Raw genomic sequence first — 15,487 nt, 5'->3', positions numbered from 1 at the left:
TTGATCCGTAAGGATGTCCCAGAAGGAATACGTGATTCCTGCCTCAGTGTCTCCTTTTAAAGGTCTAGAAGTTGCATTCCTGTGGGTAACCACTTTGCTTGGAGGCAGACACGGAGGTATGGCCTGGTGAGACTGCACCCCAGTGCTGTAGGACTGCTATTAGTTCAGGAAGAGTAGGAGGAAACACAGATGTGATTTTCTTTTATTACTTTAGGTGTACAGCCTTATCTGACTGTCAGATATTTGGAGACAGCACATTTCTATTTTGCTAAGTAACAAAGGTTACTAAACTCCACCTTTTTTTTTGTGATGACACTGTCTACCTGTATGACACAATGTATCAGAGAAACAATATATTCTCTTCTAGTTTGCCTTGACCTTTGGACTGGATGATCTTGGAGGTCTTTTTCAGCCTTAGTGATTCTGTGATTCTCTAATCCTTTCCAGCCCTACTGGTAAGTCATTAAATTAGTAGCTTTGCTTATAATGTAGTAGATTCTGTGGTTATATAGAAAGGCATCGTGAAAATTCTTCACTGGGAGCAGTCTATGGTGTATAATGCTGTAAGAAGAATTCCAATTTTGGAATTGCATTTTTAGTTTTTTCAGTTTTCTTGTTTAAAGTTGACCTTCAGATGAATTTGAATATCTTGGAAATACATAAAAACATTAAAAACACCAACACAGGCTGTGTGTCTGACTTCTTGCATGACTTTTCCATGGTTACGAGCATTTTGCTACAAGAAGCAGCTGTTAACCCATGACAAACTTTAGAATATGAAAACGTGTACATATATATATGCATATTTGCAAAGTAGCACAGGATAGAGAAAATTTTATCTCCTCTGCTTTTGCCAATGTTCACCTGCATTAACTTTCTTTAACCATGAAATAAAGCAGTAGTGACAATAGAAAATTTCTTCTGTATCTGTGGAGTGTGCATGTCAGCTCTTGCTAGTTAGGGGCCACTGTTGTTTGTATTTTATAGCTGTGGGAAAAAAGTGAAAGACTGGTGAAAAAAATTCAAACTTGTTTCTTGCATTTATGTTTGAACCTGCTTAAGATGTTGAAGTAATGAAACACAGATTGAAAACTTGTTGCTTTAAGAGAAGAAATATTGTGTTTTCAGTTCCTTCTAGCAATAAAGTCACAGACGCCTTACAGACTGACATTGTGCTTAATGCTTAATCTTGCTTTAGTCAAGAATTAGCCAAGATGGAATGTTAGTAAAGAGCAGAGAAGTGCTGACCTGTAAGAAAGAGACAACAGCGAGAGTGTTTCAGTGATAATCCATTGAAATGTTGGATCTTGAATGTTTTATTTAAGTCCTCTTATTCTTAGAAAAGAGAGATTAAAAGGAAAGCAGAGTATGTTACTTAAGAGTGTAAATGAGAAAAATTCTGATTTCTGTATGAGAGATTACTTAAAAATAAAAAAAAGGTATTTGTAGTATGTCCAGCTGCAGCTTGAAAAGTGGAGTGTAAGTAGTATTTGTCAGCCTAATGTGATTTACACTGACATTTCTGGTGACTTTGCATTCATTTTGGTGGGAATTTGTGTCTGGACCACCTACAAAACTTTAAGACAAATGGAATGAATTATGGAGAAACCTATTCCCAACTGATTTTTCTGCCTGTCCTATACCATGGATAAAGCCCAAAGGTCTAATGTTAATGCAACCGTAATATGTTTTAAGTAAATCAAATATTGTATCGTTGGTGCAGCATTCAATTAGCAAGCAGTGTCTGAGTGACCACTGCAGTTTGTATGCAGTTTTATTTCCTTTTGTACAAAACATCAGTGAGAGATTGTGTTGTAATAGGAAGAGAATATTGTGTGTTCTGTTTACTGGTATTACATTTGTGACATTTCTGTAGAGATTGTGAGTATTTGTACTCTGGCCGGTTAATTTGAGAGTAGGAATGTCAGTGAGTGGAATAAAATATGGAAAATAGTGCTGTGTTTTATGTAACACTTGCCATACTCTACAGTGTTAAATCACTTGCTGAATAAATGCTCAGATGGATAAAATGTGGCAGTGACTAAGCAAATACATCACCTGCTAAAGTTTCGGCAATACAAACAGCATACAGCCATCAGCACCATTAAAATTGCTACTGAAAGAAAGACTTGCCAAGACCTGTAGGGGGTAAGCCTCTGTTACATCTTTCATTAAATAATAATAATAATGATCATAGAAATTACAAAACAGCAAAGTAAGACTGGACAGCCCTCAAGATATAGTTTAGTCAGTTCTTTGGTCCCAAAAGTTGGCTGAATTTTATACCTATCTTTAAGCGCAGGTTTCCAGAAATCTGTATGAAATAATGAAACAGTGGGGTGTGCACAAGCCCTTTCTTGCAGTAGTTCACTCCATTTGTAGAAAGACTGCTAATAACTTTCATAATTTCTTCTGACTTCAGTTTAGGTACATTGATGCTTTTCCTAACTAGCATACAGCAAGGTTAAATTATTCCCTGTACTGTGCAACTTTCCTTCTGACTTGATGAGGATGAAAATGCCTCAGTTTCTTTCTTCTTTAGTCAAAATAGTCCCGATGTGTTCATTCTTTCCACATAGTTTGTTCTTCTTGAGATGTGACAATTTCTGTTGCTATATGAAGAATCTTTTCAATTTCTTCACATGACTCTCATTCTGTATTCCTTACTGCTGTTAAATGGACAGACAGGACTGCTTCCTCTTTTATGGAGTGTATACTTCTGTTTTATATTCCTGTATGAGGATGGCTTTTTTTCTTAATCACTTCTTAAATCATATTTTGAACTTGTTTTCAGCTCGTGGTTTATTATAACTCTGTGTCTTCATCTGAAGCACCTGCCATCTAGCCACTTGCTGTGCAGTTGATTATCTGCCAAAGTACAAAAACTTGCACTTGCCCCTGCTGAATCTTTCTGTTATTTTACTGTCCACTTGTCTAGGTTGACAGAATAATTTTGAATTTCAGCCTGTTATCCAGCATAGCTGCAATGTCAGCTCTTGATGATCTGCAGACTTAAGCATATTCTCTGTTCAGGTATGTAGGTTGCTCGTGAAAATACTGCCTGAAACTAGTTCTGGTCCTTGCAAAAAGCAAAAACCCACTCAGTACCCTCCTTCATTTTTGACAGAGAGCTAGTGACAGTTTTGGGTGGGGGGTCCTTAAATCAACAAATTTTGCCTCTATAGTAATATGGTATAGAGCAGATTACCTGCCTTTGCTTTTTATAATGCAAGCATAGAAGGCAAATGAGGAGTCTCCTAGTTCCACATGCCTTTGCTGTCTTCTCCCCACTGCATTCTCACGGGGATAGAAGAAAATGTGAATGTTTTAATGAGATTGAACTATAAGAAATGGAAATAATTATTCCTAGGTGCAAAGTGGGACTTATAGTACAGAATGAGAAGATAACGTGGAGATGTTTGTTTGCACCTTAGTAAGTCCATGTTTGCTGGTAGCTGGGTGATGAAATCCAGGTGTTCTGGGGCTGCTTTAATAGCTTTGATTATCGAAGCAGTGCTTTCTGAGGTTGGGTACCTGTGAAAGTGCTCAGAGAAAGCTGACTCAGAGAAAGCTGAGTTCTGGAGGAGGCATTTGTGTGCAGGCCTTATTGCAGCGTAATATAATGCTTTGTCATTATGTAATGTACTCTTAAAAAATAATTCAACATTTGTATTTATAGAAGGAAATATGAGCTCAATCATATTTTATGAAAACAGTGACATGCTGAAAAATGTATAGAATTCAGTGTGTTTATTTTGTGGCGAGGGCCTACTGTGGTTGCATGATGTAGATAGATGTGAAGTCCTCAGTAGTCCTGTCATCAATATTTTTCTGGTGTTGTCATGCTTGTTTGTGGAATTGGAACAAATATTGAGGAGAATGAATCCAAATCTGCTGCTAATTCTGCTAATTGCCCACAGGTTGCTAATAACAGCCTTGGGACTTTTGAGAGAAGGAAATGGTAGAAGTTAAGTTGACAGATGTCCTGACTGCATTGAATTTGATGCTGGTGGAATTTAAACTGAAGTATGGGCACAATTAGTAGGGAGATTAACACAAGTTACATGAACAGTTGAATGCAGGATTATCATACAGGGATGTGATGATCCTAAAATGCCTTTTTATGTGTCCCTAGCATATTGGAGAGTCATGTTCTGAAGTTCTCAGTAGTCAGATTTGAGTTCAGGTCTTAAACTACTGATACCTACCATCTGAAATATGTCTAGTGTGGGATTCAAGAGCTGTAAGTGATTTTATGGCTGTCTTTGCAAGGCATACATGGGGATGAGTTGAGTGCTACCCTTCTGCAAAGCAGTGTGTTTCAGCCTTAAGTGTGAGCATACATCATTTTCAGGTATACCTGGAGATATTTTTATTGTTTATTTCTCAATTTAAGCAAACTTAGAAAAAGTACAACAAAAAAGTTGAAGGTGACTGAAATTTAGATTTTTTTCACTGGTGAAGTATTTGTGTTACTCATACTACATAGCATCAAAATAAACACTAGAGAAGAGCAGTCATTTGAAAGTATAAAAGAGAAGAAACAATAAAGAGCTTTCCCCAGTTTGTGAATTTGTTGTGAGAAGAAGCTGGTTTTCAGTTTTTAAGTCCTCTACCTAAAATGTCTGATTGAGTGCTTCATAGTTATTTTAAATCCATGTAGTGGATTTAAATTCAGAAAACTCTGGGAATTCAGAAAACTGAATGCCCACAGCAGGTCAGCACTGGCAATAATGCTGGAAGCCACCTTTCCCCTTCTTCTTTCTTAATTAAATAGCATCAGCCTGGAAGCAAGCGTTGCCTCTTTTTTATTTTTTATTTTTATTTTTTCTGTCTGACTGTATATTATATGCAAACTTTTCTTATAATTATGAACAGAGTCGCTGACTTCTAACGTCTTTTATATGTGATTTTGCATTACTCTGTGATTGAAGGCCCTATCATGATGTAGCTGTTCTTTAATGGTTGATGAAATATTAACGTGATCTCTTGATTGCTTTGTTTTTCTTCTCCTTTGAGCTGTGTTTCTGATTAACTCTACAGCAAGAAGTGAATGAAAATAGAAAGACAGACTTCAGTTTCATTCGCTTAAATTCAAGGTTTGTAAACCTTGCTATGCAGCGAACTCACCCAATATCTTACTCAAATGACGTGCCTCAAAAAAAGTTCATTTGTCACAGCGTTGCTCTTCAGCTTCATTGAAGAAAATTTAAACATTCCTATTCATTCTTTTGGTTCTTATTTAGCAAACTTTCCTCTGTGGTGCCAATGAATGAATGAAACAACTGAAAGCCATCAGCAATTGCTTGAGTCAATCCAGTTATTCTACTCTGTCTCCCAGCAGATGACGGAAGGAATTGGAGAGTTCTCAGCTCAGATGCCAATGTGTTTATTAAAAGGGCAGAAAACTAGGTGCCGTGAAAGACCAAGGTAGTGGTGGATAGTGGTTTTGACTTGTAAGAATTCAAAAACTTTCATTCTGAGACTTTTCATCTTTGCTGTAGATATCTGTTGGATTTTATGGAAATACTTCCTACCAAAGTCCAATTGTCCAATTCTACCATGTCTAAATAAATATTAAAGGCAGCAGTTGGGCATGTGACTTCTTATGGTGAGGTGACAGAAAATAATCACTGTTATTAAAAAACATGTACTAAGTCCAGTATGGCTTAGCATGGAACAGGCTCCAAAACAGAGCATTAAAAACATTTGGACTTCCAGGTACTTTGAGGTAGGGACTGAGCTGTACATCTTGGTGACTGTAACTAAAGTCAGCTATAGCCAAGGCATTGTGCTTGCAGGGCTTCATTGGTGTGCCACCAGTGTTGTTATTAACTCTGAACCAAGTGTGTGAACAGCATGTTGTTTTTCCTGTTAGGGTTATTGTTATCATTTAAACTGCCATGGAGAGTAAGCTTATGCTTTCTGTGATCTGCATTCTAAAATGTTTTCTTGAACATACTCTAAAAAACAGTAGAAATTATTTTCAAGTACTGTGTATTTTTCCTATTCTGCTTGAACACTTTTACATATTTGTTTAGCATTCCATGAAATATTGGAAAACTCAAACCATTAGCAGCATAATACTGAAACACAAAACCCTTTCATTAAAATAGTTGTCAATGATCTTTTAAGAATAGATTAGTGAGTTGTCTGCTACTGCTTCAGACTCAAGAAAGCATAGAAAAAGTAGCTGTTTTGCATGATAAATTAAATTTTTTTAGTAACAAACAAGAAAACAACCAGGAAGGATAGTGGAAAGGAATAAGTAAACAACTGGAAATGCTTGGCTATCATTTATAAATATGAAATTACTATGTGGAGATTTATTTTATTTCTACAGAAGTTGGATGTTTATAATCATGCATATATATCTTTGCAGTTTTACTTAAATTTTTTTTAAATAAATTGTCAGTTCATTTTTGAACATTTGAATCAGATTCATCAGACACGATGAATATGGTTTTGTCTGCTTGAGCTCAAAAGTGAAGTCAGTATTCTTATTTTAATGTTGTCTAGAAAATGAGGTGATGTGCCAAACTAGACCAGATGTTGTATTGAACAGCAAGCTGTACAAATTTCTTGTAATTCTTTTGGTTCCCTGAGCATATGTAATCATACACTGGTAGTGTGAAAATGAAGTTAATCCTTTTTTAAAGGACTTGGTAAAGTAATGATAAATAGTGGCTACAGAAATGTTAAAATTGAATTTAGTCACCATATTGATTATGTGATAGTCTATATCTGGGAAATCATAACACTGATATTAACAAGTGCAGAGAATAAAGCAATTATAACCCAGGATTTTTATGTAAGTGCTCGGGATGGTAGACTCTAGAACTCCTGGAATGTAATACCAAAGTTTTATAATAAAAAAAAAAAGTATTACTACATGTTATAGATCTATGATTTGTCCCTGTTTGATGCTCTGGAGATGCTACTTCTATTTTCTTTTACTTAGTGAGACCTGATTGGCCTCACATTTCAAAGCAGTTCATTACAGAAATAGTCAGTTGGTTTTCACATGTTTAAAGGAGAGGAATTCTGGCCATGCTTTCTACCTCAGTTTGCTCATTTTATTCTTCTCATATCCCATGTAGTTTACTGGCCTTAGAAAATCACCATTTCCTACCTTTTTGCACATCTGGGGACTTGCATGTAGTGCCTCTCCATTCAATTAGGATTTTAACTCAGAGCATCCTCTAATGCTTTTAAATCCCAGCAGGGATTTATTTCTACTCTGCCCCCTGGTCATAGGAAGAATTTATTTAGGTCTAGTAAATGGTGTCTCTCAGTGGTGATCTCACACCTCTTCCAATTATCTGCGCTGGCTGCACCATGCATTGCATTTTTCCTTTCTAGGTGCTGTTACCTTTAAATTCTTAGCCAGGAGCTCCTACCATTTTTTGAGGCAGAGCAAATGCATGGCTCTGCTGTTTCATGGCATTGGTTAGGTTTGCTTTCTGTGGCTTTTCTGCTGAAATCATTGTGGGCTTTGTGGGCATTGTGGGCTCTGAGCACTTGAGCCCCGGTTCTGCAAAACACTTCAGCAAATGTCAGCTGCTGTGCCAGACTGGGACCCAGATTCCTTTTCCCCAGGAGAACCAGGTCCTAAGGCTTGATGGCATGTTGATGCTTTTGGTTGGTTTTCCACTGATAAAGATGATTTCAAGATTCTTAACTTCATTTCTTGCCTTGAACCTTGGTATGTCTTACATTCATTAGAATCTCAGATAACTGGCAATTCTCACAATTGATTCGGGGAAAGTAAAGCTGAGTTAAGCTATTTTTAAACAGTGTAGAATCTTGTCATTAGCTGAAATTCAATTGCTTTGAATAACCTCACCCTCTCTGGAGGATAAAGGGAAAATTTTGCACCCAAGGAATGGATTACAATAAGCTAATGAGGTGGGTGTGAGATAATGTGCCATGGGGGCTGGAGGAGAAGAAAACCTGCACATCAGCAGCCCTTCCTCAGCAGCTGCCACATGTTGTGGCTTTGTGGTAGCTGCCACTTGCTGGGTAAACACGAAGGTCTGTTCTTATGCTGCATTGAGGCAGCAGGCTGCTGTCAAAAGCAGTTCGACCATCATAGCCGACAGTCAGGTGCTGGGGGAAAGTTCAGGAGTTACTCTGGTGGAAAACTTACCCACCATGTCATGGTTTGTTTTTCGTGGTTGGATTGGCAGGCTGATGCAATTCATTCTCCATATCCTGAGGTAAGAGCAGCAGTGCAATTAAGCAGATTTGTAAAAGGAAGTAAAACTTCCCAGTACGAAGCCCCTAAAAATCTCCTCAAGGTAAACAGTATCTTTGGTTCTGGTAAACGTGGTGATCAGAGGTGAGAGACAAAAGGACATGGCCAACCTCTTTTCAGTGGTCTGTGGGAACTGGACAAGGGGAAATGGCCATAAACGGGAGCATAGGAAGTTCCACATCAATCTGTGAAAGAACTTCTTCCCAGTGAGGGTGACGGAGCACTGGAACAGGCGGCCCAGGGGGGTTCTGGATTCTCCTTCTCTGGAAATATTCCAGATCTGCCTGTGCAGCATGGTGTAGGGAGCCTGCTTTGCAGGGAGTTGGAATTGATGATCTCTAGAGGTCCCTTCCAGCCCCTACAATTCTGTGATTCTGTGAAATCCTAGTTAAAAGGAGGTGGTTTGTGAATGTCACACCAGTTTGCAGATCAGCCCTGCCATAGAACATATATATAATGAGCAGCAATGCTCTACACTGCGCCACCTCGCCGAATTTGTTACTGTTTTCTTTTCTTATTCTTGTTTACCTCAACAATGCTATTTTATTCCACTCCCTTCTCTGTAATTATCCTCTATTTCTCTGATTGAGCTGTGGATCATAATAAGTGCAGAATTCCAATTACAGTAACATTAAGGCCAGTGAAGTTTTTGTGACACAGTACAGTGATTGTATTTCTTCCTCAAGGAATCTAGATTTAAGACTTAACATTTGCATATTCCAGTAAATAATAGCTCAGTATTTCTTGACTGTTTAGTATGATTTCTAATAGGTAATTTTGGCGAGCTACTTTAAAATCATTTGATTTTTTTCACAGTAGCTACTATAGTTGTCAAATTGTTTATAGAATAATATTGCCAACAAAAAAATTCTGAACACAGAGGAAAATAACTTAATTAAAACTGTTTGAAAAGAAAAAATAAGTGAAAACAACATGTGGAAGTACAGTACTCTTGTATCAGGAGCTGCTGCACTAATAGGTGTAAATAATACAATACTTTTCCTTTGGGAATCTTGTAAGGCTTAATTGGCTAAAGGCTGAAAAGCACTTTGCGATCCTGTGTAGTGATAAGCTGTGCAAGAGTGGAATGCTACTTAATAAAAACCTAAATGCTGTTATACAATGCTGTTCTATGTATCTATCAGTACATCCAACTGGTGCCAATGGAGATCAAACCTATGGGTTTTATTGGTATTAGTGGAAATGTTTCAAATCTAGAACAACTTAAGCTGAGTAGGGCTAGGTTTTGGTAAATCATATTATCACTTAATTAAATTAATCATTTATTTACCAGTAGCATCACCTTCTTTTTTGCTAAAGGTTTTAGATTACTTGTCTTTTTAATCTGTGATGCCTTTTTTACTTGCTTTTCTAATCTGCTTACACTAAAGAGATTTCTGGGAGAAATCAAGACTTGAAAACTTGAATTCTAAATCTTAGTGGGTGATGGTCCATTGCAGAAGTCAGTACTTGTTAATGCTAATTCTGAATGATGAATTTTCATCTTTAAATTCTCACATTCATCCATTTATTGTTTTCCTTCAAAGTTTGTAAGCATGGGCAAGCAAGTGAAAGTGTTCATTTTTCCTTTTAACTACTTACATCAAGCTAGGGCACTACAATCTCATATTGCTTCCCTCTCCCTGTGGTTGCCAAGCTTTTCTACATAATTTCCTTGACAAATGGCTTAGATATTAATATTTTAGCCCCGTTCTTACCAACTTCAGGGAAGTGGTATGCCCCAGGCACAGAAATACAGTTGCTTTCTTAGGAGCCTTCTAATTTTCTCCTTAAACGCTTTGTCAGAACCCGTGACAGATAAATGAAGACAGTGCAGTTCAAGCTAGAGGTGACTTCTTTGTACACGTGTGGTCATGGGTTTACTAACGAGGAAGCATCGTGCTACAATGAAATCTCTGCTGTGAACATTTACATTTTCTCTTCTTTATCCATACTGAAGTCTGTGAGACTTATTGATTTTGAAGTAAAATCCATAGAGAAATTTGTCTCTGTCTTTCTTTTTTTGGTTGGCTGTTGAAATATACATAGTTCTGCTAAATGCTCTGTTTGCAGAGTTTCATTATTTCTCTAATAGAGACAGACAAAGGAGCGATACTGCTGCTGAGTTGGAGTTTGAGCTGAGATCAAGTTCACATCACAGCTAAGCCTGAGATGTGTATTTCTGGAGGTACTGTGGTGTTTTAGCTCAAGATGACAGCAAATATATGAAATTGATCTATTTAGAGCTTGGTGAGTCAGAAAGTTGATATGACAGAAAATTTATAGCTCCTCCTCACCCTCCCCCAACACATAGGGGGTGAAAGATGGTATAGAAGGCTAATTGATTATATGTGTATTGAAACCCAAGAAATAACTCCCTATTCTACAATATTCATTTATTTAGTATGTACTATTAATATCTAAGTTCATTCTTTTAAACTATAGCATACCTAGAATATTAACAAGTTGAGGATCTGGGGATGTATGGTGAGTCATGGATTTCGCCAGTTCTTGGTAACAGGAGATGGAGGGAATCAGTAATGCTGAGATGCAGCAACTGAAGCAGAGATAAAGTCTTCCCCTAATATGTGGAACAGTTGAGTGATTCATGTTAAGCCTACTTCTCTGGCATGACCCATCTAAGTCATTTGGTTACTTAGTATTGGATAGGTTGGGTTTGTTTCTTAGGTTTCCTTTTTTCACTGTAACATACGAAGTGCCTGTACTGTGTGTATTTGGATATAGTGCATTTTTTTGCAGGTGAAAGTTAATGTAACTCATTATGTAGCCTGTATGTTGAATCTGGTAAGTAAAACATTGCTGTATTTCAGCCTTCTACTTGAAGGACATTGTCAGTCATTATTTGATCAGTGAATGATACCTTTTGAGCTTAACAATATCTTCTGTCTACCACAAGCATCTGCAGAAGACTGGGCTGCTGCTGCCAGGGGCATGCTTCTTCTGTGGGAATAACTGCTGCTTTCCAGTTGGCCCATCAGCTGGTCCAGCAATTCTCATGTGGTTAAGGAGTTCTGCCTTACATTGTAAAGATAAAGCTATGTAGCTTTATGCTTTTCTGAAGTTTATAGCCATGTGTGTCTCCATCCCACCAATGTCACTGATATAAGGCAGCACATGCATAAGTGACTTTCAATAAGTGCAAAGCAATGCAGAAGTTCAGGAAGTTCTGCTGTCTTAGGAGTGCAGTGTGTATTATGTTTGTTATGCTCTATACTGTGGAGCTACTGTTTTATAGTTTAGTTTTCAGTTACTATGAGGGAATCATTAATGCTTAAAATGAATTACTTGCTCTTTCTCTACTGTCCTTTGCACAAGTCTATGCATGTCCCATTCTTGTTATTTAATAACTGACTTAAAAAAATTACTACTTCCTCTTCCTGCTAAGACAGGATGAGGTTTTTATGATTTTATGTTCAAATGGTGCGCTTAATCAGTGGGGAAAAGAGAAGATGCCACTGCACATAAGTACTGCTAATATCTTATTTCTAACCAAATTAATTTTGGCTCAGAAAAAAAATATGTAGGAGTAAAATCCTTCAGGACATATTCTTCTATAGAAAAATAAAGATAAGTTGCAGATGTTGGTGGAAAAAAGAAGGCAGAGGAGAAATGTTGGCAATTTTGACTGAAGTGAGAATTTTATGGTTATTTGATTGTCTCTGTCCCTTTGACCTGACAGTCATTTACAGTATGTCTTCCAAGCAAGAGAGCTGGCTGGCAACTTCTTCAAGGTACTGAAAAAAGAACAATCCCTCAGACAAAGATAGTGGGTTTTTTCAGATTGCTTCCCTAAAAAATATAGATTTATTTAAAAGCAGGAGACAAATTTGACAATATTTGACAGCGATTTATTGCTTTTCTTGCAATCTAATTTGTAATGGATTGAAAAAATGCTTGTGTAATGAATATGGAATTTGCTTTCAACAATTTTGTCTTACTGTGGAGGGCGGGAAGAACACAGGTGTGTCAGTAGAAGCTCAGGTTAAGACTGCTTAACTTTCAGTAGGGTTTTGTGCCCCTCAGTTTTTGCATGTGATGGAAATTTTGCACTAAAAAGATTAACTGGCATTTCTTCAATAAAGAGCAAACTCTTTTAGCTTGTGAAAAAGAAAATTGAGAAAAGAAAATAATGAAGGTATAAGTGAAAAAAAAGAGCATACTTTGACTAAGCAGGCATGATTTTTCCTGAATTTAATCTGCTTTCACATATATATATGTATAACCGTTTTTTTACACTGATAGCTATTTTTCCTCTGCTCTTGTATTTCTTGCTATTCAACCAAATTATTTTTGCTTGGACTGCTCACCTTAAACTTCTAAATTTCACACGTTAAAAGTTTGGCGTCTTTTCATCTTCTAGAACCAGAAACTTAAATTTGTTTGCCTTGGATCTTCCAATTCTAATTGTGCTGAAGACTTATATAAGCTGTTTATGACTGATAAGCTTGCTGATTGCAATTTCCAGTGTGTGGTTACTCTACTCTTCTTGGATAAGCCATTACTACCAGATATCTCAAAACTTCATTCAGTCTATCTTTGAAACAGTCTTATTCCAGTAACACAGTGCAGCTATAAAGTTCACAACGGAGACACATCGAGACACATGCTACCTGTCTTGAATGTTCACTAGAAAGTGTTACCGTTTTCATAAGTGGGAAATTTATAGATAAGCAATCAGGTTCAGCTTGGTAATACTGTGTCAGGAGAAGCTGTAGGATCTGTAGCAACCTTTGATAGGCAGCACAGGGAACTGAAACTTGTTGCAATGTGATGTGGAGTCCTTTCTCATTGATTACATGATCCAGCCTGAAATATAGTGATGAATTTATGTAAGATGATGACTGGAGATGTTTTAAAACTGTTGCTTTCCCAAGTGGTTCTTGTACAAGTATGTTCCCCTCTCCAAAGATATGCTGCCTGCTATGAATATCTTATCCTATCCTGCAGTCCTAAGTAATGGTGAAGGTGGTTGAAGGTATGCTTCATGTTTTCTATGCTTGCCTCTACATGTAGGACTGAGCACAAAATCATGTAATTTCTTAAGACAATAGACATCCTCTGGGTCAGGTGTTTTAAAAGGTATGTGATTGATAATAGCTTTTATTTCACATTTAAAGAAGTATTATGTAATACTGAGAGAAAACGTGGTCTTCTCTTATGCCAGAAAATGTTTTCAATTTTCTCCCAATATTGCAAACCTCAAGATGTTGCCAAAGGCATCATTGTGATTAATGGATCACTGGTAGAGAGCAGACAGGAAGCCAGCCTGTGACACATTTTTGTTTCTGTTAGGAACAATAACAAAAAAATGAATTATTCTCCATGTTTCTTGGAGCTTGCAAATGGATTATTAACTGTATGAACATTTAAGTACATGAAAAAAGTGAGAGCCAAATACTTACAGGCTCCATTATCTTGCTTCTTGCCTGGTAATTTGTAGTGTATACAGTGTTTTGTTTTGCTGAATGTTCAGCTATCGTTGGTGACATCTGAAAACGTTCTGCACTTGGGAGGTCATATTCTAAAATGAATTCATTCTAAATCATCTGCCAGGCTATTTCAGAGGTCTTTGTTTGTTATATGAATTCAGCATATTCAATAAGAGGGGAAGTCCATTGTAATGTGCAACAATATAGCTGCATTTTAAAATGAGTTTTGAAAAAGTCTGAGTTCATTATTGCTACTGCACATGAAATAATTTCTGCTATATTCTGTGCAATGTAGATATGATGATGGCAATACAATTATATTTGCTGCTGTATGCCTACATAGTTTTCAAAACTAAAATTCAGTGCTTAGCTAAATTGCTAAGTAGACTGGTAAATGTCCAATTTTAGCAGCCTAGCATATGCTTATAATTTTTGTCTTAACATATGCTATGTTGGTTGAACTCCCCTCCCCACACATACGGTAGATAAAAGCTGTCACATCACAAAGTGGTGGCAGCCCAACTTTCTAACGTTTTCCATGGCACTTCAGACTCTTGCATTAATTAGCTATTCCTGGATAGGAGACAGACTCTTTGTAGAATTTTGGTTTCAAACCCGTTATATATTTCAGTTGCTGTATGCTGTAGCCCATCTGTATTTCTGCAGCCATAAGCAGTGAAAAAAAAACACAGCAGGGCATACAGTGAAGTGGTCAGTGAGAGTGAGGATGCTCTTGGTTTGCAGGTCTAAATACCTAGCAAATGCACTGAAACCAGGCTTGTTTAGTTCCTTGGTGGGGTATACTTAGCATGAAAAATAACATTTATATCACTCACTGTCCTAGAAGATATGGTTGATTAAAACAGTGCTGGTCCACAGGGCTTTTTCTTTGCATCATGAGATGCAAATCTTTCTGTCTTTTTTCCTCCTTTTTTAAGACAGGGAACTTTTGCTAAGTATATGATTCTTCCCTAAAACTCAGTGGAGTTGAGGGCACTTGTGACAAATTCCAGCGCATCTGTGATAATGCTGTCTTAATCCCTGCTGCACTGTGACACAGAAGCCTGGATTTAAACATGAAAAGACATGCCTTAACTAAAAGAATGGAGCTTTAGGTGAGATGTTAGTAGTAAGTTCTTAGCTCAGAGGGAGGTGAGGCACTGGCACAGCCTGCCCAGAGAAGCTGTTCAAGGCCAAGTTGGATGGGGCTCTGGGCAGCCTGATCTGGTGGGTAAAAGCCCTACCCTAGCAGGGAGCTTGGAACTGGATGTTCTTTAAGATTCCTTTCAACCCAAACTATTCTATGGTTTATATTACAGCAGTATGATTCCTCATCTCATCCAACTGCCTTTTGAACGTGCTCCAAAATCATGATTTTTACTGGTACTTTGTTCTGCCATTTCTGTGCTGCTGAGCTCTTGACTATAGTGTAGTTGTGTTATGCGAAGTCCGTTCTGCTCCTGCATAGAGATGGTTGGTTTTCTGTGAGAGATAAAGGAGCCCTCTGCTGATACTGCTTCAGAAATGGTACAGGGGCTGTAGTAGGGCCCCGACGTTGGCCTAGGGCAATTACATGTGTGCCTGGCCTATCCACAGAATGGACAGGGTTGTTCTGAGGCCTTCATCCCTGGGTAGTGTGGGCCCCAATTTCTGCTCCTTGGTTTGCTTCAAAGCTGATTTAAAAAACTGTACCCACATGTGGGCATGTTTTCAGTGCACTGACAAAACACTGCATGCAGTATTAACCTAAAGAAAAATCCTAGCTGCAGCCACTGTATGA

At 37.6% G+C, this 15,487-nt stretch overlaps 1 protein-coding gene across 4 annotated transcripts in view; it reads left to right on the top strand.

Annotated features, from left to right (window-relative positions):
• FARS2 (phenylalanyl-tRNA synthetase 2, mitochondrial) overlaps positions 1-15,487 on the top strand; it is a 233,585-nt gene that overhangs the window by 34,194 nt on the left and 183,904 nt on the right. The window contains exon 3 of one of the 4 annotated variants that reach the window (XM_085220264.1): positions 368-455. The exons of the other annotated variants lie outside the window; for them this stretch is intronic. The gene's annotated coding sequence lies outside the window, so the exon portion shown is untranslated. The remainder of the gene's footprint in view (positions 1-367; positions 456-15,487) is intronic. 4 annotated transcript variants of the gene reach the window in all.

This window comes from Meleagris gallopavo, chromosome 3 (genome assembly GCF_905368555.1).
Source record: "Meleagris gallopavo chromosome 3, MGAL_WU_HG_1.1, whole genome shotgun sequence".
Lineage (NCBI taxonomy): Eukaryota > Metazoa > Chordata > Aves > Galliformes > Phasianidae > Meleagris > Meleagris gallopavo.
Note: the sequence above shows the minus strand (reverse complement) of the source record. Positions and strands in the feature narration are given on the sequence as shown.